This window comes from Protopterus annectens, chromosome 7.part1 (genome assembly GCF_019279795.1).
Source record: "Protopterus annectens isolate FY-2018-M chromosome 7.part1, PAN1.0, whole genome shotgun sequence".
Classification (NCBI taxonomy): Eukaryota; Metazoa; Chordata; order Ceratodontiformes; family Protopteridae; genus Protopterus; species Protopterus annectens.
Genome location: NC_056740.1, coordinates 343,480,233 through 343,507,006, shown reverse-complemented (window position 1 = coordinate 343,507,006; position 26,774 = coordinate 343,480,233). Strand labels below are relative to the sequence as shown.

The 26,774-nt window shown below is 42.9% G+C and overlaps 1 protein-coding gene across 1 annotated transcript in view; it reads left to right on the top strand.

The window, feature by feature from the left end:
* DNAH12 (dynein axonemal heavy chain 12) overlaps positions 1–26,774 on the top strand; it is a 4,520,724-nt gene that overhangs the window by 2,609,590 nt on the left and 1,884,360 nt on the right. The window lies entirely within an intron of this gene.

The following is a 26,774-nucleotide window of genomic DNA, read 5'->3' as shown; positions in this document are numbered from 1 at the left end:
GTGTGTGTGTGTGTGTGTGTGTGTGTGTTCAGGGCCAGTTGCTGAGCTGGATGGGAGTCCCATCCAGGACCAATTTGTTCCTTATGTTAATTGCTTCTCAGGATAGGCTGCAGTTTCTCTGCTGCCTAGAATATGATAATTCTAGTCATCAGAGAATGAACAATAAGATTTTTACTGTAGAAATGTTAAATTGGTAATTATTATGAAGAATGAAGAGTAGCATTGAATGTCAGAGCTCATTGAGTAAAGGCACAGAGCATGAGCTTCTGTATGTTTACTCTAGTTCTCATTGTGTTTGGACTTAGAAGGAGATAGTAACCTTAAGTATGGAATCTTTTCTTCAAGTGTCAAGTGCAAATGGAAATAACAGGGAAGCCATTTTCTAGAATACCACCAACAGCAGCTGTAGGTTTGTCTATTCAACTCCATCTCTATTTAATGTATGAAGTAAAGCAAATGGATAAGCAGGTCTATCTCACCATGAAAGCTGAGCAAGAAAGATATTAAGGATGTTGTGTCTTTCGGCTTTTCCTGGTTAGGGGTCGCTACAGCAGAACTCCGGTCCGCTAATAATTGGCAGTAGATTTTTATCTGCCGAGTTGCCAGCCCTGATGCACAACCTTACACCCATTCACGCATGTCTCCACACAGAAGACGCTCTAGCTGAGAATCGAACAAGACAACGTCTTACTGTGAGGTGACAACGCTTCCGGAGCACCACCACCTCAGTGTCAAGAAAGATATTAAGGATAACATTAATAATTTTCTTTTTGGTAAAAAAAAATATATATATATATATATATATATCTATTGAGGGAACAAGGGGTCATAATGGCCCTGCTTGAGGGGGAAGGGGGGAGTGATTGCCAGAGATTTCATATCTGATTCTTAGCAGCAGTTACTAGTATATACAAGAGTTATTTTGAAGTTCTTTTCAATGTATCCAGTACATACATAGTCAGTAGCTTTAGATAAAAGAAAAACGATTTAAGATAAGAATGCAATCCATTTCTTTCATTCTACTGCTTACATCCTTTGCAGGAACCATATGAGTTTAGAAGCATGACCAAAAAAGTTTGTTCCGATGTATTATTTCTGTTGCATACTTTAACCAAACATTAAAGTGTCTTCTTAGAAAGACATTGAGTTTCTCGGAGCTAGTAGGTTAAAATAGTGGAATTATATATACTCTGACAAAATTTCTCTAACAGCAAAATAATGTTGCATTTAATAAGATATTCCACCACAAAAAAATTAATTATTATAATGTTTCCCACTCCTGTGGCTCTTGCATTCCATAATGTAGCAGGAATATACCCTTTAGGGAACCTAACAGCTGGCTGCTGATTTCTCCATCATGGATAGGATTCCACTTCATTCCTTCATTGGCTGTCTTCCATGTTTGTTACTGTACCTGGGGGCTGTGGTTGCACATCCTAACAGCTGAAAGAAAATTCTAATTTAGTTCTTACAAACTGGTTAGAGTGAAACCTCAGTTGGATTCCAGGGTACTGTTCCTTATAAGAAATATTTCTGTCACTAATCCTGAATTTCTTTGATAGTGGCTAAGTAGCAATGTGGTCATCTAGATTTGTTAACAGGGTTTATTCATTGGATGACCGTGCAACATGGCTCATTGTATTATGCAACTAAATTAATATTCTTAAGTTCCTCACAGAGTCAGTGAACATGTTTCCCTTGCTTGTACCTGTTTCATATCGGGAAAGAATTAGAGATAACCAGTTATTGTTGTTTTTAGAAGTTCATATTCCTAATACTAACTTTTTAGATTTTTTTTTATTCTTTCAGTAAAGATAAGAAAAAAATGTCAACCAAAATACTGTTCATGAAAAAAATAAAAAATACTTCCCTGAAAAACTGTCCTTCTTCATGCTGCCTTTTAGCAAATACTTTATTTTGATATAGTCTCAAGAAACCATGAACACTGTGTAGTTAAAGGAAAAAAAATTCACTTTTGGGTACAGGTTGGGTTTCAACTATAAAGTATGATTCTTTTAGTGGCCAGAACAGCTAAATGAAAAAAAAAAAAATAATAGTAAGTTTCCCTTATTTATTTTTTTTTTTGAAATCCATTAGGCCTAACATCCTGGTTTCATAACATAGTGGAATGCTGTAGCAATGGCTAAATTAATGATTTCAACTGTTTTCACCCATCAGTTGAAAATTCTTGGACATGACCACCATACCAAGTACCTTTACACTGATAGTCATACGAACACATTCTCATTGGCATAGTAAGCCAGCCCATACTCATAGGCAACCAGTACATCTGATGAAATATTTTCCATTCCATCCCAGTATTATTCCTGTATGATACAAACAACCATTTATACGATTACCATATTTTTAACATCATGATATATTCAAAATCTTTGAAATTTCTGTACTGTATAGGTATACTGCTCTATAGGTGTACTATTCTAGTAAGATGGGCTACTGATTTGCATGTTATATACCAAGAGGCTTTTCCTAACCAACCTATAATTCACTTAAATAATTTTGTATACTAACAAATGCTGTAGCAGAAAATTAATTCTGATGTTTTCCATTATTACCACCAGAGACTGGATCCTTCACAGCATTTGTAACACATTTTCCTATAATGTCATTGTATTTTTGCAAGCAATGTTCCAAAATAGTTTTCTCTTTGATATTTCAAACTAACTGAGATTGGTAACAATACAGAAAGAAAACAATTGTATCAAAGTAAAAACATAACCTTCATGAAATATGTTCTTTTAGAAAGGTTTGTAAATCCTTTAATATAACATCTTTTGTTGTCTGTATAGAAAACATCATACAGCAATGATAGTCAAAGATAGTTTATTTAATCTGTGAAAATCTGATGTTTTTGTCCAAGTAGAAGATGCCAGTGTTCATCATTAGATCACTGCTGCAATAACATGAAGCTATATGGGGAGTCCTGCTAAAGTTTGGACCAGCTGGCTAATTTTCCAAAGCTTTAGGGCTCCTTCTACTTGCCATAGCCACTGGTAAGAGTAAGAGCTGAAGGTGAAACCAGTGGTTAGGGAGCCAAATACCTCAGAACTTTCTGTATGCTGAAGAGTGCACTATCCTGTGGGCTTAGGAAGTTCAGTGATCAGTAGTGCTTCTTCAAAGATGGGAAGATAAGTTCCCTATTGAGGATTACCTTACACATAAAAAAGTGATGTGATGTTGTCAGTCTTGCCTTTATTCTCACCGATGGGTTGGATCCAATCCATCGGATCCGTCTCTGCCATTTTCCAAGCTCAGGATCTTCAGGAAAGCTCAAGGGCTCCTTTACCCATAATGTAACCCCCTAGCTTCATCAGATCTCATTTGCTGCACAGCAAAGAGGTCAGATAGCAAGCTCTAGGCTGTTTCATATTTTTTTAGTATTGTTATACATTTTTAACTTTCTAATACTTGAAAAATCTTTTTCTCTTAAAGTAGTATTTTATATCTTTACCATTTAGTGAACATTCTGGACAGAGGAAGGATGACAAGGAGACATGGTGGTGGAATGAGGAAGTACAGGAGAGTATACAGAGAAAGAGGTTGGCAAAGAAGAAGTGGGATTGTCAGAGAGATGAAGAAAGTAGACAGGAGTATAAGGAGATGAGGTGCATGGCAAAGAGAGAGGTGGCGAAGACTAAGGATAAGGCATAAGAAGAGTTGTATGAAAGGTTGGACACTAAGGAGGGAGAAAAGGACCTGTACCGATTGGCTAGACAGAGGGACTGAGCTAGGAAAGATGTGCAGCAGGTAAAGGTGATAAAGGATAATGAGGGAAACATACTCACAAGCGAGGAGAGTGTGTTGAGGAGATGGAAAGAGTACTTTGAGGGGTTGATGAATGAAGAGAATGAGAGGCAGAGAAGGTTGGATGATGTAGGGACAGTGAATCATGAAATACAATGGATTAGCAAGGAGGAAGTAAGGATAGCTATGAAGCGTAGTAAGGCTGTTGGCCCAGATGACATATCTGTGGAAGCATGGAGGTGTTTAGGTGAAATGGCAGTGGAGTTTTTAACCAGATTGTTTAATGAAATCTTGGAAAGTGAGAGGATGCCTGAGGAATGGAGAAAAAGTGTTTTGGTAACGATTTTTAAGAATAAGGGTGATGTGCAGAGCTGTAGTAACTATAGCGGGATTAAATTGATCAGTCACAGCATGAAGTTATGGGAAAGAGTAGTGGAAGCAAGGTTAAGAAGGGACGTGATGATTAGTGATCAGCAGTATGGTTTCATGCCAGGAAAGAGCACTACAGATGCGATCTTTGCTCTTAGAGCGTTGATGGAGACGTACAGAGAATTTCGGAAAGAGTTGCATTGTGTTCTTGTAGACTTAGAGAAAGCATATGACAGGGTGCCTAGAGAGGAGTTGTGGTATTGTATGAGGAAGTCAGTAGTGTCAGAAAAGTATGTAAGAATGGTACAGGATATGTACAAGGGTAGTGTGACAGTGGTGAGGTCTGCGGTGGGAGTGATGGATGCGTTTAAGGTGGAGGTGGGGTTACATCAAGGATCAGCTCTGAGCCCTTTCTTATTTGCAATGGTGATGGACAGGTTGACAGATGAGATCAGACAGGAGTCCCTGTGGACTATGATGTTTGCAGATGACATTCTGATCTGTAGTGAGAGTAGGGAACAGGTGGAGGAGACCCTGGAGAGATGGAGATATGCTCTAGAGAGAAGAGGAATGAAGGTCAGCAGGACTAAGACAGAATATATGTGTGTGAATGAGAGGGAGGATAGAGGAATGGTGAGGATGCAAGGAGTAGAGGTGGCGAAGTTGGATGAGTTAAAATACTTGGGGTCAATAGTTCAGGCTAACGGTGAGTGTGGAAGAGAGGTGAATAAGAGAGTACAGGCAGGATGGAGTGGGTGGAGAAGAGTGTCAGGAATGATTTGTGACAGACAAGTACCTGTAAGAGTGAAAGGGAAGGTCTACAAGAGGGTAGTGAGACCAGCTATGTTATATGGGTTGGAGACAGTGGCATTGACAAAAAGGCAGGAGTTTGAGCTGGATGTGGCAGAATTAAAGATGTTAAGATTTGCACTAGGTGTGACGCGAGGGTGGACAGGATTAGGAATAAGTATATTAGAGGGTCAGCCCAGGTTGGAAGGTTTGGAGACCAAGCCAGAGAGGCACGATTACGTTGGTTTGGACATGTGCTGAGGAGGGATGCTGAGTATACTGGGAAAAAGATGCTAAGGATGAAGATACCAAGTAACAGGAAAAGAGGAAGGCCTAAGATAAGGTTTATGGATGTGGTGAGAGAGGACATGCAGGTGGTTTGTGTGACAGAGCAAGATGCAGAGGACAGGAAGAAATGGAAGCAGGTGATCTCCTGTGGCGAACGGGAACAGCCGAAAGAAGATGATGATGACCGTTTAGTGAGCATTTGTTGGTCTCTTTTTGCACTTTTTTTAGTACTTAGCGTCTGTTTTAGTTAGAGAATGTCTAACGAATGTCTGTTTAAATTAGAGGATGTTCTATCCCCTCATTCCTTTTCTAATCAATTAAAAAAATCTCTCTGTCTTTTAAATTTTCAATCCTTTTAAGTTAGAGGACTTTCTCTGAGTTTTCTGTGTGCACGTGTGCTCTGTTCCTCTCCATCTGCCCCTTTCCTGTTTGATATAAATATGTCTCAAAAGCAGGAAGGGAAGCTCTAAGTTTCAAGAAATGTGAGAAATGCAGGAAAAAGATGCCCCTAAGCGATTCGCACATCCTGTGTTTATTGTTTGGGGCCTCTTCATTTACAAGAGTCATGCTCCATCTGCCACGTATTTAATCACAGGGCATTGATGGAGAGTAAAAATAAGCTTATTCTAAAGGGTCTTTTTCTGAGGCTATATCACCTGAATCTTCAAAATCTGAAAAATTGGACAAACCACAAAAGCAAGGTTCTTTGGAGCTAAAACAGAAAGCTCTCAAGCTGTTGGCTCCAAAGGAAATATCGGAGCAGACAACTCAAGTACAAGGATTCTTCAGAGCAACAAGATCCCTCTGCCATGAAGTCAACCTTACCCTTGGAGTTTAGATACAGGAGCTGATCACCTTCCCTGGAACCAGTCCATTTTCTGCTCCCATCACCTTTTCTAGCCAGATCAAGGTCACCTATCCACTCTACCCAGTTTACCAGGAGCCTGTTTGATGAAGATAGGGTAGTGGAAAGACTATTAAAGACACCAACCTTAGCCAAATTATTAGTGGATCCAAGCCAAAAGGAAATGGATCAGACACAGTCTTCCCCCTCGGCACCTGTTTCTCCTCTAATCTGTCCATTGGATTCGAAGTAGGAAGATTCCGATATCCAGCTTGTGTCTGTATCAGGACCAGGACTCAAAGACTCCTTGGATCTGGTATTTACCCCAAGTGTATCCACCCAGTCAGAGCAGGAGACTTCTTGGAGTCAACACTACCCAGCCAGATCCGCAGAGCCAGTTCAGATGATACTGGATCCGACACTGCCTCTGGGAGCCTCGGTGCATTCGGCCCCTACCTCGGCTTCAGAGTTTCAATCTTCTGCTCCGCAGGTTCATTTGGTTCCTACATTTCATTTGTCAGATTTGGGGAGTTCTTCGGAATGGGGGTGGACCGCCTTCAAAGTTATGAGGAGGGTTCTGACTACCTCTCAATTTGAGACACAGTTTTCTTTGGATATTTCTCCCAGTTCTGTCCAGGTGTCTTTCTCTTCTCACATACCCTCTCCACAGAGACCTTAGGCTTCAGGATGTACAGCAGGTGACCCCCCCTCTTCTGAAACCTCCCAAGAATATCCCACTGAGGAGGTCCCTTTAGAAGAGGACATGCAAGAGGAAGCATCTCAACTCCCCAGAGTAGTCCATCACATCAGATATCAACCTCAATGAACCAGAAAGGTCACCATGGTCACCTCCTGAAGATGTCTTCTTTGGAGACATCCTAGAAATCGTAAAGCAGAGAGGTGGCTGGCAGTGCACCTGCCCTTTGACCAAAGAGTCGGTTTACCTGAAGGCCTTTGGGTCTCGCCGTTTAACCTCTTGGGTGACCCCTCCTTTTGATGAGCTTGTTGAATTAATCTCTTGAAAGACTTGGGAGACCCTAGACTCCATAGACCCTACTCCAAGGAGGCCAAATAAATATATTACAGCCCATAAGGATAAGAGTTTTTTGACAAAAGGTGTAGCAGTTGATGCCATGGTTGTGGCAGTGGCCACTAAAAGGAGCTTTCTGAGACCAGCTCCGCTATCCATCCTCTGAATAATGATTTCAGGACTATGAATAGGCATGGGAAGCACATCCTCTCATCAGCGACCTTTGTTTTACAGTCACTGAACTATCTTACCCACTTCACTAGACTGCAGAGGAACCTGCTAAAGGAACTATCAGACTCCCTCCAAGGAGTGATAGCTGATGTGGTGGCAGATAAAGTCAATGCTCAGCTTGCCATCCTAAATTCAGTTGTGAACTCCTCCATGAGGCTTATATCATGTGCAGCAGATGAAATGAATAGTGCAGCAGGTTCAGGCATCTCTCTCAGGAGGCAGACCTGGATGCACCTTTGTGACTTTGTGGAGCCCTTCAAGTCTTCCTTCATTAATGCCCCTTTTTGAAGGCTCTTCTCTTTTTGGGCTCAAAGTAAAAGAAATGCTCACCAGGTGTAAACAAGAAGGTAAGACCTTATCTGCCATTGGAATACATTTTTCACACCTACTAGACTCTTTTCCAAAGGTTCAAAGAGGTAGTGGGAAGATGTGGTTCAGAAAATCTCAGCGGTCATTCCAAGATGTACAGGGTGAAAGTTCCCCTAGAGGAAGAGGTGGGAACAATAGTGGAAGATGCCACCCTCGCAGCAGGAGAGGCCCACAAAATCAGAGATCCAGAGAATTGTTCTTTGGTAGACCCTTCCAGTGCTCCTGAAAGAGTGCCCGATTGCTCACCTCTGGAGGCAGTCAGGGGTCAATTGTCTGTGTACCATGAGACCTGACAAAAGATAACAAACAACAAATGGGTGCAGGACATAATATCCAGAGGATATATCATTCCTTTCTCCTTCTCTACTCCGGTAAACAAGTAAGTTCCAGATGTTCCACCCAGTAAAAAGGAACAAGCAACGTTAGAAATCCAAAAGTTGCTAAGAAAAAGAGTCATCCAAGAAGTCCCCACAGACCAGAGAGGATCCGGAACTTACACAAGATTCTTTTTAGCACCAAAGAAAGCAGGGGACTGGAGACCCATTTTGGACCTCAGCAATCTAAACAAGTCATACCTCTTAACCTCTTAAAGCAAGAAATCTGGACAAAGCCTAAAATAATGGGTGGACAAAGGCTCAAAAATAGGGACAGATTTTACATATTGCTCTTATAAACTTAGAAAGCTACTAGAATAACAGGATTTGTATTAGCATGCATTTTCTGATGGATATGAAGTCTGATACTCAAATATATGTTATTGTTTGGTCATTATTTAGTGACTTCAATCCTCTGTGATTTGCTAGAAAACCACAGATTTTATGATGAGTAGACAAAATATTTGAGGTGAAAATCTGGGCATTCTGCAAAAATTTGTACAGTTGAGAGGTATGAAACAAGTCTGTGAAAAATGCCAAGTTCCGGATGGTGACACTGCAGTCAATACTTCCATTCCTGGAAAAGACAATTGGATGTGCTCTATAGTCCTTCAGGATGTGTACTACCACATTATAATGGGAAGGTGATCCAGAAGGTTCTTGCGCGTCTGACTAGGAGCCAGTCACTTCCAGTTTCAAGCTCGGCCCTTTGGTATCACTACAGCCCCAAGAGTGTTCAACAAGTGTATGGCAGTAGTGGCAGCTCAAATGAGACAGAGGCTTCCACATGTTTTCATATCTGGGCGACTGGCTCATAACCACCCTGACCAGCCATTTTCTGCTACAAACCAGGGACTAAACTCTACGGCTCTGTTCCTCCTTAGGGATTACAATAAATTACGAAAAATCTGCTTTAGAGTCACGTCAGTTCTTGGTATTCATAGGAGCAGAAATAGACACAATAACAACTATGATAGCAAAACTTCCACAAGACAGGATACACAACTTACGACATTATGTAAGAATACTGATCAGGAAGAAATTAGCTTCTGCCAAACTAGTCCTCCAGGTATTGGGAAAAATGGCAGCTTCAATTGTTCTAATTCCTGTAGCTTGGCTCTACATGAGAATCCTTCAGTGGTTACTTTCGACACAATGCTCAATTGCAGATCTTCCAATGACACCCAGAGTCATGATAACTGATCCACACAAAAAGGATCTATAGTGGTGGAGCCATTCCCCTCTGGTATCTCAGGGCTGTCACTTTATTCCCCCTCTACACCAGGCCACTGCGACCATGGATGATTCCCACTAGCATGGGGGGGGGGGGCATTATCTAGGGAAGACAGTCCAAGGCATCTGGCAGGAACATGAGGTTCACTTGCACATAAACATCCTCAAGATGAGGGTGGTGCTTTTAGCATTGCAAGAATGTCAAGACACTCTCCCTCTAGGAACAATAGCAATCCCATTGGACAACATGTCTGTAGTCTGGTACATAAACAATCAAGGAGGAACTAGATCGTACCCCCTTTGTTGAGAAGCTGTGAGGGTCTGGCAATGGACAACGCCTTCCAACCACTTTCTGATAGCAACATACATCCTGGGGAAATACAATGTGATTACAAACAAATTGAGCAGGGCCATACTATGGCCACAGGAGTGGTTCTGCAGTCAAAAGATTACTAAAGAGATCTTCCGAAAATGAGGCCAGCCTTGCTGTGATCTCTTTGCATAGTCCATCAATGCCAAATGCAGCAACTATTTTGCCCTGATCCCATCCATGGGGGAGTCACCAAGGGATGCTTTTGCTCACGATTGGCCTCCATGACTTTTTTATGCCTTTCCTCCTATCCCCCTAATTTCCAAGTTTTGCACAAAGCAAGTTTGTTAGAGACAACAATAATCCCGATTGTCCCCTATTGGCCTCTTCAAATCTGGTTCCCCTTTCTTTCAGCCATTTTCGGGATGAACTATGGATTCTGGACCCTGATCCAGACCTTCTGACTCACTCATCAGGGATGGTTCACCCCAGGATGGACAATTTCAAACTAACAGCTTGGCTGCTCCAGTTCCCCTGATTGCCAGGTATCCTCTCCTTTCCTCTTCTGTCAAACATATTTTACTGTCTTCTCATAATGTATCTATACAGAAACTGTACAGGAGCAGATGGAAAAGATTTGTTACATGGGCCAACAATGATTAGTTAGTGCCCTTTACTGCACCCACACAGTCTATTCTAGAGTTTTTGGCAGAACCTTTCAATGAAGGAGCTGCTGCAGCCACTATTAAAGTCCAGTTGGCAGCAATTTCTAATTTTCATATATGAGAAAATGGTTTTGGGATCATGTCACACACACTCTGTAAAGCCTTTTTGAAACAAACTGCTATGTTAAGGCCACCATATAAAAATCCAACACCCCCCGGGATCTTAATTTAATTTTATCTAACATCACCTGTTCCCCCTTTGAACCAACATGTGAACTGAAATTCCTCTCCTGGAAAAACTCTTTTTAGTGACTATTACTTCAGCCAGAAGAGTTTCTGAACTGCAAGCCTTATCTGTCAAGCCTCCATACCTAATTTTTCATAAGGGCAAGAGTTTATTTATTCATGAACCCCTCTTTTCTTCCAAAGATTGTGTCGGAAAGTAACCTCAACCAATCTATAGAGTTGCCACTTTTCTTTCCTTACTTCCAAAATAAAGGAGAATATTCATTACATGTCCTAGATGTTCATAGACAGTTATGTTTTTACTTGCATGGGACCTCTTGAGTTTAGAAAATCAGATCAGCTCTTCATCTCTTATTCTGATATTAAAAAGGTCAACCAGTCACAAAGGTTATTTTATCAAAATGGCTTGCATTGTGTGTATCTTATATTTATAATTTAAAGAATAGATCCCTTCCAAATACTATTAAAGCTTATTCCACTAGGTCTGTAGCCATGTCCACAGCCTTTCAAGCTAGATTACCATTGGATAACATTTGTGCTGTAGCAACTTGGGCAGAACCTCATACTTTGATTACTCATTACAAAGTGGATTTGGCCTCTAGAAGTAGAGCCATGTTCGGTTCTATGGATCTGAAGAATATTCTCCCATGAGACACCCAAGAGTCAGGTTGCTTGGGACATGGTCCCATCAGTGATAATAAAGGTGAGATTGACAAAAACATATAAAGAAGTTATGTACTTACCATAAAATTCCATGTGTGTTGTCCATCTCGCCCTATATTCTCACAACCCTCCCTCTGTACCCCCCTGCCTATAGTCCTGGGAGTCTGAGTAGCACACTATCACAAATTCGATACTGCAGAGCTGTATAGCCTCAGAACTCATTGTTTTCTCAATTTCTTGAGTGATATACACTTATATACACACACACTTGTGTGTGTGTGTGTGTGTGTGTGTGTGTGTGTGTGTGTGTGTGTGTGTGTGTGTGTGTGTGTGTGTGTGTGTTTTTTCTATAAGACTGCTGGGGGCAAACTAGATCTGAGGAAGCTAGGGAGTTGCACTATGGATAAAGAAGGAACCCATGAGCTTTGGTGAAGACCTCGAGCATAGAAAATGGCTTACACGGATCCGATGGATTGGATCTTACTCATCAGTGAGAATAAAGGCTGAGATGGACAACACACATGGAACCATTATGGTAAGTACATAACTTCTTTTTTTTGTTTTGATTGAATTATTTATTTCAGGGCATCTCTGCCCTTTTCACTCCTGTTTTTTTAAAGTTTTACTTCTGTGATTAGAAATTATGCTGGTGTTTTCTGAGGGAAATCCTTTGTAAAACTGTATATTTTTTTTCACAAAAACTAATGAAGTTTTAGTTCCGAATATTTTGGTGGGGTTACTACTTCAGCAAGTTTTGGCAAAACTTTTTTTCAAAAAACCTCTTTTTTTGTCAGAAATTTCAAGTGAATCTTATGAGCTGTACTAACCACTTATTGACTGTAAGTCAGTCCCAGGTCCCTTTTGGGATTCCCTAGCTTTTTTGGAGGATTAGTGAATTTTGTGAGGAAAAATGTTCAGCAGTGTTGTGAGAGGCTAGGGTTAGTGTCTTTTTTGCTTGTGACTAAAAAATTATCTCAGAAGCTTCTGTTTTGCCAAGGAAATATCATAGCTAGGATTTGGACCAGAGTTTCACTTCTTCCCCAAGCCACAAGAAGAAACTTATCTGGAAAGCTTTGGTTGTCAAGCCAGTTTCTGTCTTGTCTCAGCCACGGATGATTGACAGTTGTGGCCATCAGTTGTTCCTCAGAAATCTCATCTTTATCTCCTGGCCCCTCTGGTGTTGCTCACTGACATGCCACTATGAACAGGGAGTCAGAATTGGCTTCTGTAGCTATGCAGTTGTCCTTTGTTAGGAAATGGAGAAACACCTTTGCAGGCTTTGGGGAAGATGCAGGGGGTACTTCTTCACTGAGTTGCACTAAAGAGGCTCTTCCCTGGGCCCTGGGGCAGGGATCATCTGTCCAGTCATTCTTTTGTTGGGCTATTTCTCGGACAAAAGTCCAGACATCTAGACATTTTTCATTGTCTGGAGCAGATAACAGACTGGGTTGGCAAAAGGAATGGCGAGAGCATTTCACTCACTGAGTGATGATTATCCACCTCAGAAGAGAAGAAATTTATTTCTTCCCTGTCCGGTTCTGATTCCCAGTCTGAAAGACAGGATTTGTGCTGGGTCTGTGTTTCTCATATTCCTTCACTGCAGGTGTTAATTCAGATTCTCAAAACAGCTTTTCCTCAGATTATCCTCCTAAAGAATGGCTATTTGTGTATTACTATAAACAATATCAGGTACTTTTTTAATGGGAACAAAAAACATGTCTGAATCTCATCCAATATATTATAATTTATTACAGGTGGATTTTCCTCAAACTGTCCTTCCTGTATTGCAGTTTTAGAGTATGCCTTTTTAGCAGCCTGTACCTTTCCTGACAGTCATCCAGCTGTTCCCCCCAAAAATCTGATAAGTTGTACAAAGTGCTTCAGTTTCCTAAGTACAGAGCAAGATTCAGGCAGACATAGCGCAATAAAAAGCAGTCACAGGGATTGTTAAAGAATTGAGGATTCATCTAGAACCATGGACAATCTAAAATATCAGACTGACTATATCACCCCTCTGGATTTCTCCCCTTACCACCAGATAACTTCAGACAGTTTGGTTTTGAGAATCATTCTAAAAGATTACATTTGACCATGGGATTCTCTTCCCCAGATGTTCATTGTGTTTCACTGTTGCAGTCATTACTCTTGGGTTATCCTGCTGGCAGGCTACCTGCAGTTGGCCTGAATTCCAAAGTCTTGGTCCGGCGTCGGTTGCTGTTGCCTCTTCCCTGACATCAGTGTGCCAGGGGTATAAAAGATGCAGCCGATGCCATTTTCTTCTGTCTTTCTTGCCGCGTGGTGCCCGAAGCAAAAGCAGTTCGCAAGTGTCAGTCGGCCGACTCCTGAGATTTTCAAAATCGAATTTCAGATCTGAAGTCTTCATTAAAGCTAAGTACCCTATTGGGGAAACATTTTTCTTGCTCCAGACCGATGTCACGAAAAAGTTAACAATTGTATTTCTTGTGGGAAGCAAATACCTCATAAGGATTTTCATTCTTACTGTATTCTTTGCCTAGGCCCTGACCACGACGTTGCTAGCTGTCAGGTTGTACTAGATTTAACCAACGCACTATTAAGCATCAGTACAATTTTGCCTTTCATTACTTTGGCCGAAGATTCAATTATATAATGCCATCAGAACAGCCGATGACCGGAGTTTACAAAAAGCTCAAAGAGAAGGACAGGTATCCGAGGTCTAAAACTGACTGCGAGGCTTCCGCTAAGCCAGTTGCCGGTTAGCCGGTTCTCAGTGAGGCACTTTCACAGCCCCTGATGCCTGCTACCTCAGAGCCACAGGCTGCTTCCGACTCCCATGTGGAGCCAACTAGGCCTTTGGAAACTCAAGGTATTGGACACTCGGAAACTATTCCCTCAGATGGGTCCGGAGCCGCTGAGCAGACCGGCTTCTGAGGGTGTTTTCAGACCTACACAGTTATATGTAAAGACTACCTCAGCTTCAAAGGCAAAGACTAAAGCAGCTTTAAAGACAAAGTAACAAGTACAGCATTCTCCTGGACAAACTTCCATGCCTAAAAAACAGATGCTTAAAATGGCCGAAGACTTAATTACTTTGATCAGGGGTTCCCATCCCCCTCCTGATAGGAAGCCTAGGCAAGAGACAGAATATGAATCCTCAGATCAGGTTTCCATTTCCTCTGACTCCTCTTCTGAACAGGAATACTCTCTTCCTCCCTATGAGGATTCTAATGCTGAAGAATCTATCCCTTCAGCCTCTCCTCCTGAGGATTATTCTTTTGTGGAAACCTTACATACCATGAGGGAGCACTTTCACTGGGAGAGCCAAGATTACTCAGAATCTAGGAAAAGGCTCAGAGACTTTCTTTTAGTATCTCAGCACAGACCTCTTGCTATTCCCCCTGTTCTAGACATTGTAGATGATGTATTTTCAGAGTCCGGCCTGTCTCCTGACTCTTTACCCTCTGCACCTGTTAAGCCAGACAGATACTACAGGGTCCCAGATTCTCATAAATTTCTATATAAAAACTCTGCTGCTGACCCAGAAACTATATCTCAGGGTCCCAAAGGGGTCAAGGCTTCCACTGCAAAAAACCCTGTCCCCTCTGATAGGGATTCAAGGGCACTGGACAGATGGGGGAAAAAAGTTTACATTTCTGCTACGATGGCTGTAAGGGCTTTAAATTGTCAGTTTCATATGCTTAAATACCAGCAATACTTAATGTCACTGCTAAAACAGAAAATCTTGACAAATTCTGAATGCATAGAAAACAAGGAAATGCAGGATTTATTGCATGCAGCTGAACAAGTGGGAAAGCATACTTTGCAATGTGGTTTTGATTCTCTGGAGGCCTCTTGCAGGGCCGCTGTTACGGGTTATGTCTTTAGGAGGCATGCTTGGTTAAAGGAACAGAATCTGCCAGATCATGTTAAAGCAAAATTATTGGATGCTCCATTACAGCATGATACTTTGTTTGGTATTAAGGCAGAAGAGGTGTTGAAGAAAATGGAAGATAAAGCGAAATCAATGCAGACAGTTAAGGATTTCTTACAGGTACAACCACCCAGATTTAGCAGGAACTGGCCTACCAAGAATCGGTCCTTCCCAGTGTCTGACAGGCCACAAAGAGGCAGATACAGAGACCCTAGAGGCAGATCCCAGCCCCAAGGCTCATACAGGCCTAAAAACTGGGGTGCTTCTACCTCCAAAAGTGGAGAAGACAAATCACAGCCATTTAGGAAACAGTCACAATGACTTCCCTCTGCCAATACCAAGCATTTATCTTTTGGCAGCCCCCTTAGGGGAAAAACTAGCACTTTTTTCACAAACTTGGCACATGATCACCCAGGACAAATGGGTCTTGAATATAGTGTCTCAGGGCTACAGGTTTCACTTTCACACCCTGCCAAAGGCAAAAGGTATGCCAGACCTGCCACACAATCAGTGGGCAGAGGCACAAAAGCAAGTTTCATCCCTCATGGAAATGAGGGCCATACAGCAAGTACCACAGCAAGAGCAGGGACAAGGATTTTACTCGAGACTTTTCTTGGTACCCAGAAAGGACAAAGCCAGGAGACCAATACTGGACCTGTCTATTTTAAATACTTTTTTGGATGTTCCAAAATTCAAAATGTTGACTCTGCAGCAGCTTCTACCCATGCTGGGCAAGAAGGCTTGGCTTGTAACTTTGGATCTAAAAGAGGCATGCCTGCATGTCCCAATCAGACAATCTTGCAGAAGATACCTCAGATTCATAGCTGGCTCAATGCACTACCAATTCTCTGCACTGCTCTTTGGCTTATCTACTGTGCCCAGGGTCTTCACAAAATGCCTGGCACCAGTAATTGCTTTTTGCAGACAAAGAGGAATTCAAATATGTCCTTACTTGGACGACTGCCTTATTCAAGCAGAGAACAAGGACATTCTACTAAAGCATCTGGCGTTTGTAAAAAGATTACTAATTTGCCTAGGATACACAGTAAATGAAAAGAAATCAAAACTAGTACCCTCTCAAGAGATAATATTCCTGGGTGCAAGCTTAAATACAACTGCCCAGATGGCTTATCTCACACCAGACAAACAAAGGCAACTGACTTCTTACTTTCAAATGTTGGCAGCAAAGACCCAGTTATCTGCAAGAAAAATTGCGCAGGTTTTGGGTTTCATGGCATCCTGCATTCTGTTAATTCCATATGCAAGACTGCATATGAGGAAACTACAATGGTCTCTAAAAAGTGTTTGGACTCAACATTGCCGCAGCCTGGAAACATTAATTACGCTCATTCCCTGCCTGCAACAGGAGTTTCAATGGTGGGCACAAGCCTGTCACCACAACAAGGGACAGCCATTCACTTTACCCACAGCCAGGCAGACACTAACAATGGATGCATTAGATTATGCCTGGGGGGCCCACATGGCAGGAAAATGTATTCAGGGCACATGGTCCGCAAACCAATTGCATCTTCATATCAATCAAAAAGAGATGCTAGCTGTTCAGAATTCCCTGACAGCCTTCAAGGATCTACTTCATCCAGGACAACTGCTGATAAAGACGGACAATACTACAGTAATGTGTACATAAACAAGCAGGGAGGCACACATTCCTATCCCCCTCTGCAGACAAGCCATGACTTTGTGGGACACAGCATTGACTTTTCAAGTACACCTGCAAGCACAATTCCTGCCAGGAAAGATAAATACTCTGGCAGACGAACTAAGCAGAAACCTCATGGATCCCCACGAGTGGAAACTGGATCCACAAGTCTTCAGCATGATAACAAGGAAATGGGGATGCCCAGGCATAGATCTATTTGCCTCCCCTCACAACTGCCAGCTACAGAGATTCTGCACAAGGAGTTATCACAAGCAAGCATGGAAAGTGGATGCACTATCATTCAACTGGAAAACCCTTACAGTATATGCCTTTCCTCCACTGCCTCTCCTCCCCAAGGTACTCCTAAAGGTCAGACAAGAGAAGCCAAAAATGAAACTGATTGCCCCAGACTGGCCCTGCCAGCACTGGTATCCAATCCTAAACAGCTTGTCTCAAGACCCAGCCTGGACATTACCTCAAATTCCTCACTTACTGACCCACCAAACAATCAGATCCTGCACAGCCAACTCAGAACCCTAAATCTGACAGCATGGTGGATAATGTAACCATTCAGAACCCTCCTCTCTCTAAAGCAGTTATAGATGTTATTTTGGAGGCCAGAAGGCCCTCACCAGAAAATATTATGCAGAAAAATGGAAGAGATTCTGTGCTTGGAACCAGGCACAAGGAATTGACACGCTTGTACCAAATATTCCTCAGATTTTACAATACCTAACTGAGATGCTGGACAAAGGCCTATCCTTTTCATCAATTAAGATCCATGCCTCTGCCATTTCAGCTCATTACAATACGGATCCACCTATTTTTTCACATCTACTGCTAAGGCAGTACCTAAGAGGGGCCAAAAACATAAGACCTCCAAGGAGAGCAACAATACCTGCATGGGACCTCAATTATGTCTTGGAAAAACTCACACTGCCTCCTTTTGAGCCAGCCAATACAGCTGAGATAAAATTCTTATCATGGAAAACAGCTCTGCTCCTAGTAATAACCTCGGCAAGAAGAGTCTCAGAGTTACAGGCACTAATGGCTGTGGAACCTTTTATAATTTTCCATCCAAACAGGGTTTCTCTGAGGACAAACCCAACATTTATGCCTAAGGTAGTGTCCAGTGTGGCCCTTAACCAAACCATTCATTTGCCTACCTTTTATCCAAACCCGCAGAATAAGGGAGAGAGACTTCTGCATTCTTTGGACATACACAGACAGCTATGCTTCTACTTGGACAGAACTAAAGCTTTCAGAAAGACTGAGCAACTCTTAGTGGCATATGCTGCAGGATCACAAGGAAAGGCTATCTCAAAGCAGACTATTTCAAAATGGATAGGCCACTGCATTCGTTTCTGCTATTCACAACATGGCAAATCAGTGCCTAAGGGCATTAGGCCACATTCAACCAGAGCAGCAGCTACTTCAGCAGCCTTCCTCAGAGGAGTACCAACCAAAGACATTTTAGAGGCTGCAACTTGGACTTCAGTGCACACTTTTACAAAGCACTACCACTTACCTCTTTACTCTAAATCCAGAGCAGGCTTTGCCACTGCAGTTATGCAGGGCCTCATAGCCACTCCTAATTCTATTTAGAACCAGCCACCCAACCTCAGCTTTGGGATTCAACTCAAGAGTAATGACTGCAACAGTGAAACACGATGAACATAGTACAGTTGTGTACCTACCATAAATGTAGATGTTTGAGTGTATTCACTGTTGCAGTCCAGGTTACCCACCTGCCACCCCCCTTTCATTGCTGGGACTTATCTGTACTTCTCTATTCTATACAACCTATGTGGTATATTTGCTTGTAGATGAAGGTAATTTTTATTTTAGTGCATGCATTTTTATTGGCATAATTTTTAGCCAACCCTTTTGGGGGCACCTGACATCTGGGGCAAGAAAAACTGAAGAAAATGGCATTGGCTGCATCTTTTATACCCATGGTGCACTGACATCAGGGAAGAGGCGACAGCAACTGACGCCAGATCAAGACTTTGGAATTCAGGCCGACTGCGGGTAGCCTGCCAGCAGGATAACCCAAGAGTAATGACTGCAACGGTGAATGCACTCGAACTTCTACATTTATGGTAGGTACACAACTGTACTTTTCAAGGGATTCTTCCACATTTTACCAATAAGTCTATCTTGTTCTTTCCTGTTTTGAATCAGATGCTGACTTAGGGGGTGATAGTACCTATTCCAACAGACCAAATAGGGACAGGATGTTATGTGGGGATTTTTCTGGTGTGAAATAAAAAAGGAATCCTGGAGATCCATCCTAGATGTTTTCTTTGTAAACCATCACATCATAGTTCCAAAGTTCAAATTGCTTTATCTGCAGTCCCTGTTACTCCTAATTCCTGCTTCCAGTTTTCTGCTAACATTGGATTTAAAAGATGCCTATCATCACATTCCTATTAACATCAATTTCAGGTGCTTTTTGCATTCATCTATGTTTTACATTTTCAGTTTTCTGTATTTCCCTTTGGGTTATCTACAGCCCCAAAAGTGTTTACAAAGTGTATGGCTGTTGTATTAGTCCATTGCAGGTTGCAGGGCATATTTTCTTGTTTAGATGATTATCTGATTTTTTCAGATGCCTGTACAGCTTGTCAAGAGTTTCTAGTAAAACTGTTTAACAGACACAAATTCTCACAAGACAGTGTTTTTTGGGGTGTCTTCTAGACACAACACTTACGATGGCAGGGAACAATATATACCAAGTGATAAGACCAGTAAACCCAAAAGCGGCAACGTTTCCACAATAAACTGCAGTATAATAATCGATAATTTAATTTGTACCACAAATACTGAGTGCTGCGCTGCGGATAAAACTCCTTGATGCTTGAAGTAACGGAATATTATTATTTATTGTTAAAAACTTTGAAGTGTTAAAAATACATACACTTTCGCACAAATGGCCTTAGCACTTCCTCAGAAGACAGTCTCAGAAAACAGTCCCTTTTATATAAGGCCCCCTTTAATTAATTACTAGACTTATTTTAATGAAATTACTATCTATACACTTTCTTCTTTTATGCTTGCAACCTCTTCATTTTAACACTTAGTTATCGTCTTATTATCGACGAAAAAGTGTATTGTATTTTAACCTTGTTGTTTTTACAATAAATAGAATATTATTGTTATTCATCAATCATGAGTTCTTTAATCAATACTACACATACTTTTTACTCCGTACTACAAAAATTATTGCTTGATTACAGTTACTTATTGAAATTTTAGCTTTGTTTGAGGTTCCCATAAGGGAACAATATATGATTTTTTTCAAACCAGATGCATCTACCAGAGAATATCTCAAAATTCTAGCCTTGATGGCCTCAACTATTCTCATGATTCTCTTGACCTAACTTCACATGAGAAAGATTCAATGGTTTGTCAAGTCATTTCAGACTCAACAAAAGCACCATCTATTATTTCAAATTCTAATGCTGGGGTTTGTTAAAAGGAAACTAAAATGGTGGATAAATCAGCTATTTTTCAAACCACATCTTACCTTTTCCTTGCCAGCCCGCTACTTAGTCTGTAATGACAGATTTTTCAGACCGCCCAAGGACCTGTGTCCAAGAAAGTGAAAGTTCAGTGTCTATGGAACAAGACAAGTGCAACCATATTAATGTTAAGGAAATTACGGTTCTAATAAATCTCTGAACCATCTTTGCATTCTGGTTCCTCTGGTAGTTATCACAGAAAACATCACAGTGGTGTGGAACATAAACAAACAGGGAAACCAGATCCTACCCCTTTGCAGATTAACTGTTGTAGTCTGGGAGCTAGCAACTCTGTTCATAAGTAATAATACAGTGTTCAGGCATAATGGCCACATATGATCAAAGATTCCTTCAAATATAGTTCATATACGCTATCCAGTTATCCAAGGATTTCATAGAAGTTTTCAAGTTATTAGGCAAATGAATATAAATAGGAATATTACTCCACAAGATAGCCATAGTATTTGTTATATATGTGAAGCTTCCCTCTAAAATATCTAGAAAGTCTTATCTGTCTGTGTCTGTTTTCATAGCAAAATTCTTAACAGTGTCAATTATTTTCATACATTTTCTTTGCACATCTCCCAGTCTACTTAATTATCATAGGATCATAGGAGGTTACTAGGCTAATGGACTTGGGGTCCTTACAAGCCTAGCCAAGGGTTTATCCCCAAAAAGAAACCTCAGTCAGCACCTGTCACCCCTGTCAATGAGGGACATAGGTAGAACCCCTGGGAAACATTTGTGGTTTCCCATCCACTCATCAAGAAGAAGAGGGTCAGCGAGTTGCTCTGTTTGACCTGTATGGGAAGTCTATTCCAGAGACGGGGCAGCCTTTGAGAGACAAACTTGTCTCTCTAACAGTTTTTTTTGATGTCACATATTAGATTCAGGCCTTTTGAGTGGGTAGTGTGTGAGGAGTTAGACTTATGGATATGGAGCATCTGTAGTAGGGCAGGGTCCGAGATTGCCTTTTAGGCAATACACAGATCACCCCTGAGCAATCTTTATGATACCGAGTAGAGTGCTAGTGATTTGAGCCTGTCTGCATAGGACTGGTGTTGGAGGCCTTGGATTCTCTTTGTGAGGTATTTCAGTGGCCTTTCCAGTTGGTGTAGATGTTTGGAGAGTTACATCCCAAACGGGGCATTATACTCAATTATTGGTCTAATGAGGGAGGAGTACTACTTGTGACAGGTCTGCTATCGAAGATGGAGGTGCCTATTTTGACTTTGAGGGTCTTGTTGGTGAGCCAGCTGGCCAGCCATCTGATGAGATAGGGATTCATGCCAAGTTGTGTTAGCTTTTTGATGATGCCTGAGTGGGGGATTGTGTCAAAAGGCACATCTGTAGTAGGGCAGGGTCCGAGATTGCCTTTTAGGCGATACACAGATCATCCCTGAAAAATCTTTATGATACCAAGTAGAGTGCTAGTGATTTGAGCCTGTCTGCATAGGACTGGTGTTGGAGGTCTTGGATTCTCTTTGTGAGGTATTTCAGTGGCCTTTCCAGTTGGTGTAGATGTTTGGAGAGTTACATCCCAAACAGGGCATTATACTCAATTATTGGTCTAATGAGGGAGGAAGTATAGAGAGGTAGTAACCTCTCTTTTTCTGGATGCAGTCCCTTTACTTATGAACCAAGTAAAAGGCTTTTCCAACCACTGATGGCTACATGATGGTCAAATGTGAGATTGTTATTAACCTGAGTGCCCAGGTCTCCCACCACAGGTTTTGTGCTTAGAGGGCTGCTGCTGATGTGGTAATCAGTAGGGGTCATGTTTTTGCTATATAGTATGATGATACATGATGTTATGTGATCCTATCTCGCCTACATTCTGTACTGATGGGCTCGGAGCCGATCCCTCAGCTCCGACTCGGCACGCTTATGCTATAGAGCGAGGCCTCTTATTGGCTGAGCTATCTTTATCCCAGGATGCACCACCACTAATCCCCCAGATCTCGTTTGCCGCTAACAAGCTTAGACGTGGTCTCAACTTGGCTGGGCTAAGTACTATTTATTAGGCTTTTTCCTGTCAGAAATTTGCTTACCTTGAACTCAAAAGCTGTTTTAACAGCTATTGTTGTTATTTGAGTGTGATTGGATAATTTCTGTTGAGAAATTCGTATTTTTTTTAGTCAGGGAAGGTTTCCCGTTTTAGTTAGAGGGGCCTTCCCCTGTTGCTTTACTTCTAGTTTCTCTTTCCTGGGTCAAGTACCCATTTAAATTAGAGGGTCTTGACTCTCTTTCTCTGTGTTAACTGTTTAGTCACTGTAGCGTTTTAAAAAAAAAAAAAATTTTTTTGGTTGAAGTTGGTTAAATTTCAAACTTTACTTTTGGCTAGTTTGGTGTTTCTCATTAAAAGCAGTTATGTCTAAAGAACACAAACCCTCCCGGTTTAAGAAATGCACGAGGTGTGGGTTTAAAATGTCCATAACGGACGACCACTCCTCGTGCGTCTATTGCTTAGGTGCCAAGCACCTACAAGAGTCGTGTAGTGTGTGCCACGCGTTCTCTTCAAGAGTCCTCCAGGAGAGGAAGAACAAATTAATCCTCAAGGGATTAATCAAGCCTTCCTTCGAGGAGGCTTTATCTTCCTCTCTGTCTCCTTCTAAAAAGAAGAAAGCGTCGGCTCCGACCAGTCAGTCGGAACCGACTGCTAAAAAATCTAAGCAGACTTCTCCATCGGCTCCACGGACTTCAGAGCCGAGGGTGGAACGGTCTGCCTCGATGCCTCTGAAGCCTCTTCGGAAGAACCCCCCAGGAAAAGATCGTGCAAGAGGAAGCACGTTGACTCCCCTGATGTGTCTCTGACATCTGACACTGATCTCGATGATGCAGAGGGGTCCCCTAAGTCATCCTCGGATGATGTCTCCTTTGCAGACATCCTTGAAGCCCTAAAACAATGAGGCAGCTGGCAGTCCAAACCTCCCTCTGCTGATGAGTCAGTGTTCCTGAAGGCCTTCGGGGCTCAGCCCTCCACCTCCTGGGTGTCTCTGCCCTTCGATGAGCTCTTGGATTTGATCTGTCAAAGGGCGTGGGAACACCCAGACTCTGTGGAACCGGTGCCTGCTCGTCCGAATAAGTTCCTCTCGGCGCCCCCTGAAAAAGAGTTTCTAACTAAAGGTGTGGCTGTAGATGCTTTGGTGGTGGCATCTGCTACCCAGCAAGATGTAACAGAGGCTTCGACATCTGTCCATCCTCCTAATAAGGAGTCTAGGAGCATGGATCGGTATGGAAAGCGCACCCTCAGTTCAGCGGCCTTTACACTGAGGTCCTTGAACTACCTTACGCACTTTACCAGATTTCAGAGGGATCTGATTAAGGAGCTATCCGATACCCTCTTGGGTAACCTGCCTGAGGAGCTGGCCCAGACGGTTGGCTCTCAGCTGGCTACAATGTCGTCCATTTCGAACTCGTCCATGAGGCTCATTTCTTACGCAGCCGAAGGGGCGAGTAGAGCGGCGGGTACAGGCATTGCTCTACGGAGACAAGCCTGGCTCTGCCTGTGTCATTTCACGGAGGCCTTTAAGTCTTCCTTTGCCGATGCCCCCTTTGATGGGTCCTCCCTGTTTGGACCCAAGGTAAAGGACACACTAACCCGCTGTGAACAGGAGGGTAAGACTCTGACTGCCGTAGGGGCACGATTTTCCACTCCCTTTCGGCCTTATCCCAAGGCTAAAAGAGGAGGGAAAATGTGGTTCCATAGATCTCAGAAGCCTTACCCCTCTCAGCAGGAGGATTCCCCTTCCAGAGGCAGAGGAGGGGGAAATTCTTCCGGAAGACGCCGTCCCAGAGGCGGCAGAGGCCCTCGCAACACTGGAGACCGCGAGTCCTTTCGTGGCTCTTCAGCCTTCCATAGTCCCTGAGGGATTGCCCGGCTGTGCAGCTCCGGAGCCAGTCGGGGGTCTTTTTTCGAAGCTCCTAAAGGCCTGGGAAGGTATCACTCAGGACCGATGGGTGCTTCAGATTATAGCCGGAGGTTACTCCATCCCATTCTCTCATCCCCCTCCTCAGCCCAGGAAAATCCCGGACCCGCCACCCAGTCAACGGGATATCGCAGCCTCAGAAGTTTCAAAGCTGCTGCAAAAAGGAGTCATCCAACCGGTCCCCGCAGACCAGATCGGATTAGGGACTTACTCAAGATTCTTTTTGGTGCCAAAAAAGACCGGGGACTTGAGGCCCATCTTGGACCTCAGCATCCTGAACCGTTCAGTCAGAAAGTCCAAGTTCCGAATGGTCACCCTACAAACCATTCTCCCATTGCTGGAGAAGGGTGTTTGGATGTGCTCCATAGATCTCAAGGACGCTTATTACCATATCATGGTACATCGAAGGTCCAGGAGACATCTGCGCTTCAGCCTAGGAGGCAGTCATTATCAGTTCCGCGCTGCCCTTTGGTCTCACCACAGCCCCCAGGGTGTTCACCAAATGTTTGGCGGTCGTGACTGCTCACCTGAGAAGTCTAGGATTCCAGGTGTTTCCGTATCTAGACGACTGGCTCCTAACTGCCACCTCCAAGCATCTACTATTGCGGAGCCTACAAGCCACTATATCTCTGGGCAATTCCATTGGAATCACCTTCAATTGGCTAAAGTCTGTGTTGCTGCCATCTCAACGCATAAGATTCATAGGGGTAGAGATAGACTCAAACCAAATGCGGGTCTATCTACCTACAGACAGGATACTAACCATACAGGCTCAAGTTCGAGCCTTACTTCCCAGATCCAAAGCCCCAGCCAGAATGGTCCTGCAGCTATTAGGATCCATGTCCGCCACGGTTCTTCTAGTTCCCCTGGCAAGGTTGCACATGAGAATTCTTCAGTGGCTTCTTTCAGCTCAGTGGTCCTTTCAGGAACTCCCTCTCAGTCACCTCATATGGATCACAGGATCTTGCAGACGGGACCTTCGCTGGTGGCTAGTGCCCTCCAACTTGGATCAGGGACAACCCTTTGTTCTACCCCCTCCGACGGCCATTTTGACCACGGACGCCTCCCAGACGGGGTGGGGGGGGCATTCCCTGGGCAGGTCAGTCCAAGGTAAATGGCACTCGGAAGAGGCTTTGCTTCATATCAACGTCTTAGAAATGAGGGCAGTGCTTCTTTCCCTTCAAGCCCTTCACGATTATCTCCCTCAGGGCGTAATTGCTGTTCACTCAGACAACATGTCAGTTGTCTGGTACCTGAACAAACAGGGAGGGACCAGATCCTATCCTCTTTGCAGAGAAGCCATGAGAGTTTGGGAATGGGCAGTCTCGACCAAACGCTTCCTAGTGGCTACTCACATACCGGGCAAGTCCAATGTGATAGCCGACAGATTGAGCAGAACCATCCTCTCTCCTCACGAATGGTCACTGAATACAACAGTAGCAAAGCAGATTTTCAGCAAATGGGGAGTTCCGTGTTGTGATCTCTTCGCGACTCCTATGAATACAAAGTGCAAAGAGTTCTTCTCCCTAACCCCGGCTCCGGGGAAGAGCCCCATGGACGCATTAGTCCATCCTTGGCCCACCGGCTTGCTTTATGCCTTCCCTCCAGTTCCTCTCCTTCCCAGGGTGATTCAAAAGGCATCTCTCTTGGGGAGCAAAATGATCTTAATTGCTCCTTACTGGCCTCGTCAAGTGTGGTTCCCCTATCTTCGGAGACATGCTCTGGAAGGTCCATGGTTCCTGGACCAGATCCCAGACCTACTTGTTCACCAGTCGGGACTATTCCACCAGTCCCTACACACCTTAAAATTGATGGCTTGGCTCCTCCTCTTCCAACGATAGTCAGGAGTCATACATTGGATCCAGATGTTGTACACATATTATCTTCGGCCCATAAGTCTGCTACAAAGAAACTGTATTCTAGCAAATGGAAAAGATTTGCTATTTGGGCTCAACTCCGGGGCCTAAACCCCATTTCTATTCCCGTGACAGAGGTACTAAAATTTTTGACTTCTCTTTTCAATCAAGGCTCTTCAGTTTCTACCATCAAGGTACAGTTGGCAGCAATCTCTAATTTTCATGAATCCACAGACCCACCCTTAATGAGCAACAGATTGTGTAAGACCTTCTTGAAAGGTGCTACTCTATTAAGACCTCCGATTTCTCATCCTGCACCTCCATGGGATCTCGATATAGTGTTACGCGCCTTGACTTCTTACCCCTTTGAACCAGAAGCTACATGTGATCTAAAGTTCCTATCATGGAAGACAGCCTTTCTGGTGGTGATTACTTCTGCCAGAAGAGTTTCAGAGCTTCAGGCTTTGTCAGTAAAACCCCCGTACTTGGTTTTTCACAAAGACAGAGTATCCCTCAGGCCAAATCCTTCCTTTGTCCCTAAAGTTTGTTCTAATTTCTGCTTACAACAATCGTTAGAGCTTCCAGTTTTTTTCCCAAAATACTCTAACAAAGCGGAGTTCATATTCCACACACTAGATGTCCACAGACAGTTACGTTTTTATTTAGACAGGACCAAACAAACAAGGAAAACAGATCAGTTGTTTGTATCCTTTGCAGAC